At 42.3% G+C, this 5,524-nt stretch overlaps 1 pseudogene; it reads left to right on the top strand.

Annotated features, from left to right (window-relative positions):
• Positions 1-494: 494 nt before the first annotated feature.
• Positions 495-1,442, top strand: LOC138055400 (b(0,+)-type amino acid transporter 1 pseudogene; annotated as a pseudogene).
• Positions 1,443-5,524: the final 4,082 nt, after the last annotated feature.

Raw genomic sequence — 5,524 nt, forward strand, 5'->3', positions numbered from 1 at the left:
GGAACTGCATGAATTTCTTTGAAAAAGTAGTTGAGTTGACGCAGTCTCACAACATAGCATTATGTCAAACGTAACAAAGAGAACGTGTATTGTTACTTGCATGTACGCTTTGCGTACCTATTTTCTTAAATTTATGTAGATGGTAGCTAAAGGACTGTCTGACATTAATGCTATTTTTTTCGTATGCTAACGTCTATGAATATGCCTACGCTTATGTGCTGTTTTAGTGAAACCCAGGCTCAATTTATTCATCAACTAAATCAATGAAGCAATAATTGAATCATTGGGAGAAGCCGACAGAAGTTTAACAAAGAAAATGACATGATCGCGTGATATTGGAATCCTTGCATGTTTCATTAACAGCATCAAATTAACGGTCAAGCAATTCTGCTGCCGGCTGCAACTTCCTTCCATTTGTGACGTGACAGAGCACTGAAGTGAGAATCTTGGGTTGGAGTAGAACGTAAAGCACAAGGAAATTTGTAGTTACCCCCATGGAGACATATGAACAACAAAATCTGATAACCCATGAAGAAAGGAGAATTGGTGATGGATTGGAAGACTACGACGAAAGTATGGACGAATGGCAAGGCAACAGCCTGGAAAGCCAGCCATTTATTACTGAACATCGAGGAGAAACGATCAAAAGAAGAATTGGACTCGTTCATGCAATTGCTTTGGTTGTAGGAAGCATCATTGGTTCAGGAATATTTATATCACCTAGATATGTGGTCAGAAATGCATCTCCTATAGGAGAGACTCTACTTGTGTGGGTATTCGGAGGTGTACTGAGCTTGTTGGGAGGGTTATGCTTTTGCGAACTGGGTACAGTCATCAAGAAATCAGGAGGTGAATATATTTACTTAAAGCTGGCTTACGGTCCGTTTGTCGGTTTCCTGTACAGTTGGGTAAACGTGTTGTTTTTAGAACCTAGTTCTTTCGCTATAGTCAGCCTTACTTTTGGTGTGTACGCCACCGAGCCGTTCTTTCCCAGCCGAGGCAAAACGTCTGCCAACTCGGCTGGCGTGGAATGCCATGCACCATTGATTGTGGTGAAGCTGTTAGCCGCTTGTGCCATTTGCATATTAACTGCAGTTAACTGTATTAGCATTCGCTTAGCAGCCAGAGCACAAGTAACATTCACATCTTTCAAGATCATGGCAGTGGCGAGCATAGTAACAGTTGCTGTTATCCGATTGCTGTCTGGTGATGCCCCAGAATTGCGTCAAAACGTATTTCGCGGAAGTGCTGTTAGCCCAGGTTCTATAGGTCACGCTTTCTACAGTGTAATGTGGGCTTATGGAGGATGGAATGGCCTTAACTCTATTACCGAGGAAGTGAAGAATCCTGATAAAAACTTTCCACGAACTATAATGATATCCATTCCTTTGGTTACCTTGTGTTACGTGTTGATGAACGGCTTGCGTATTTCAGTGTACTGACCAAACAGGAAATTCTGGCTTCTGATGCCGTGGCGCTGACCTTCGCTGACCGTTTAAGCCCAGTTTTCGGAGCAATAATGCCCGTTATCGTGTCTCTATCGTGCATCGGCTCTCTTAACGCAGGCCTGTTTGGTACTTCGAGAGTCTTGTTTTCAATCGCCAGGGAAAAACAGTTACCGTCGTCTTTAGCGATGGTTCACAAAAATTCCCAAGCTCCTATCCCCGCCATTTGGATGCGCTCAACTCTGGCGCTTCTAATGCTGATACCAACAAATGTTGAAAACCTTCTCAATTGGTTGATGTTTGTTGATTGGTTTATCAGAAGTTTCATTTTCATGGGGTTAATTTGGTTAAGGAGAAAAAAGCCCGACACTCCGAGACCCTTCAAGGTTAATATTGTTATTCCTGCTTTTATGACACTTGTTTCTCTGTATTTTGTGTCAATACCTTTCATATCCAACCCTCTAGAATCTGTGTTTGGTATATCAGTAATTCTAACGGGGGTACCAGTCTACATCGTTTTTATTAAGAAAAAATGGCTGACCAGATCAGATAGTTTTAATAGGCTGTCGTTGAATATTTCTTACTATGTTCAAGTCATTTTTAATTTCGCACCTGTCCATTCTAATGAGTTTACAATATGATTACAGAAAATCCCGAATTTCTTTTGGTGTTAATATCAGAAACATTAAGAGGGTGGTAGGGTCTCTTTCTTGGGTGCCAAACCATAGACCGCCGTGTCGAGAAGATAAGATTGATTGCAGAAGCAAAGACCAAATCGTGGCGGTCATTTTATTCTTCGTTTCCTTGAACCCTCCTCCAAGGCAACTCTTGGTTTGATTATCAAGTAAAATTTGTGTAAGCCGCTTAGTTAGCCAAGAATTAATGATTTGTATATACTTTTGGACAAATTTCCCCCTGAAAGCATTGATAATACACAGGAACCCATGACCCGGAGCCTACAGCTCCCATACTGGGCCTATGCAGCGGCATTTTTACAGACCGATCTATTTTAGACTATCTTTTCCGGAAAAAACAAAGGCAGTTCCGGTTCGGTGACCCTATGACGTCAGCTTAATTTCTTGTAATTGGTCATCGGGCTCCTGTGGAAGTCTCATTCGCGGGAAATTCAATCTAAAAATAAATTGGTCTGTGAAAACGCCGTTACACGAACACAGTAGAGTTGTAGGCTCCGGGTCATGGGTTCCTGTAATACACCAATGATATGAAATATTATCATGTTAGTATCCGAGTGAACAACAACAATAAAATTTATGAAAGATATAAGTGATCCTCGCACCTACCGGGACAATTTTAAAAATTGTCGCCTTTTGACACCTGAAAAACCCAGGGGAAACTCCCATATAAAAGAACGGGGCTGATTGTCGGAAATTTTGAAAAGAACCCCTAAGAGGTACCAAGATCCTGCCTTGTGGGCGTGGCATTTTTTTTACCCTTAAGAGGTACCAAATTATGGGTTTTAGTTAGACAAAATTAAAAATTAGTTAATTGTCAAATGTCTCCTGTCATAATTTTACTGCTCAATACCCTAAAAGGTACCACTAAAGCTCCTAAGAGGAACCAAAATCGCTTTTTTAACCCCTAAAAGGTACGACGAGCACCCCCGTCCTTTTTATATGGAATCCCCCCCCCCCCCCCCCTGCCTCCGGGCTGAAAACTTCAGGTGGCTTCAGGCTTCAACGGAATATGAACCTTTGACGTCTGCAATGCCGGTGTAATGCTTTACCATGCATTTGAGCTACGAAGCCACTCTGTTGGGACCAGGTTAATTATTTTGTTGCGCTCAATGTGTTCCCATGAAAGGACTGATCAATGAATAAATGTATATATTTGAAGTGCAGGTTCTAGACGAATGATCTAAGTGAATACATTCCAAAAGAATCGAACAAACCAAAAGGCAGTGACAAACAGCTAAGAGTAAATTTTAAAAGAGAAAAAAATAATGGTTAATAAAATAACAGGAATGAATATTTGGCTTTGGACCGCCATGCTTAATTGTATTTGAGGTGGCTGATGTCCAAAGATTGATGGAAAGTAAGATTTTAGATCTTCGCAATGGAAGGACTCAGATTTCAACTGTATTTGAACCTATGAGATACCCACAGTTCAAATATGCAATTTACTGAAAGTTTTTCACGATGTGAAGTTCAGGTCATTCTTATGCATCTTTACGTATCAAGACTGTATCAGAGAGAGAGAGAAAAGCGAGCGCGCGACAGTAGCATGGTGACTTGGTAGCCAAGTCCATGTGTGTCGACCGCGTGCCATTAGCGACTTCAGACTAGAGTACGAGCAAAGAGTACGAGGAATCGAGTACGAGTTCTCCACATTTCTCAGCACACCCATTCCAAAAATTTCCTTGTTTAAAGGTAATGGGCGTGCCAAGTACTGAAAACTCGTACTCAAGAACTCAATCTCGTTCCCACAGCCACGATCCTTTTAGCCAGCGCCTTGCCAGCGCCGAGGATAGCGCCGTGGCTGTCGCCGTGGCTCGGACCGTGGCTCGTCGAGGCTCTCGATCCGCGGCACTGGCCAAAAACATCGTGGCTCAGGGAACGAGATTGACTCTCACTTCGCCTTAGAGTACCCGTCGGCATTCTCGTATTCCAGTGTGGAGGTCGCTATTTTCAACGGAAGAGCCTACTTGCAGGGGTCTGCAGGCTACGAGCGAGAAGGAACAGAATCAGGAGTTAGGGCAATTCTATGCGAAATCTCGATGTTCTTGGATTTGCCACAATGCATCTTGCTTACGACCAGAATGCATTTCTCCATGGAGAAGTCTCGCCTTGAAAAGGAATCACAAACACGGTGACGAACAAAATCGATCAAGATCTTGAAATTTCAATCACAAATATTGCAGATCATCTTTGAAATGCGGCAGGTACAAAACAGAGGTCACCGATACAGATAGTATCCTAAACATTCATAAAAGCTAACCTTAGGCCTAAGTAGGCCTAAGGTTAGTTTTTATGAATGTTTAGGATACTGTCTGTATTGGTAAACAATGACATTGACCTCTGTTTTGTACCTGCCGTTTGAAACGTGCGTCTTGTCTTGCACTTACGCACCTCTACTTTTAGTTGACCAGCTCTAGCTGTCAAAACTCTCACAGCTTCTTTGGTCATGGGCTAAGTTTTACAGTCGGCAACTCGCAAAAACTTTATCTGAATTAATGTTGTAGTCACGCAGTGTTTACTGTTACTGATATCTTATTGAATTTGGACAAAAGTGGCTATGACCTTTGGAACTAATCATTTGTCAAAAACCTTTAACCACCTTCCAACCATTCATTCTGCATTTTTACTGTTTTAACCTGAAGAATTTTTTCGAGAACTTGATATAACCAAGAACGACATTCTGTTAATCTTTTGCAAGCTCATTCCCAGGGTCTCTCTTCTTCACCCTGGCAACAAGGTTGGGTCTTAAAAAGAGCTTTCAAAAAGTTGATCATCCCACAGGCATCCCAGCTTGAGGGAGGGGAATATCCAGGGCACTAATTCAAACAGCCCGCACTGCAGTCTTCTCCATTTCCTTTTAGCCAGGCAGGAGGCCCTCAAGTGGAACCCTCAGGGATTCAGAAGAAGAGGCCGCCCAAGGTAATCCTGGAGGAAGAATATCACTTGGTTAGAGGCAAAGAAAACTGCCAAAAATAGAGTCAGGTGGAGGTCAATGGTTGACGCCCTATGCTCTCCATTAGGAGCGAAGATGGCCTAATGTGATGTAAACAGTAGGCAAAAATCACACGAAGGCATGGAGCGAGGGCAAAAATATTAGGAGCAAGGAGAGCATTTTTGCCTTTATGCAACTCTTGTCTGGGTAAAAAGAAACTGAAAAGACTGCATAGGCTATACATTAAATAAGGGTCCTTGTTTACATAAACAACAAGACAGCACAAATCAACCTTTAACCCACTGATTCCTCAGATGCCCCCAGTTGATGAATAAAATTGACTGGTGTTTATATACAGAGTAAAATCTGTCACGTCTTACTCCCACGCGTCGGTGGGTTAAGCACACCTAACTTCCTAAGTTTGGAATCAAAGCAGTTCATCCACTCAAAAG

Source organism: Montipora capricornis, chromosome 7, assembly GCF_036669925.1.
Source record: "Montipora capricornis isolate CH-2021 chromosome 7, ASM3666992v2, whole genome shotgun sequence".
In the NCBI taxonomy this organism is placed as follows: domain Eukaryota; kingdom Metazoa; phylum Cnidaria; class Anthozoa; order Scleractinia; family Acroporidae; genus Montipora; species Montipora capricornis.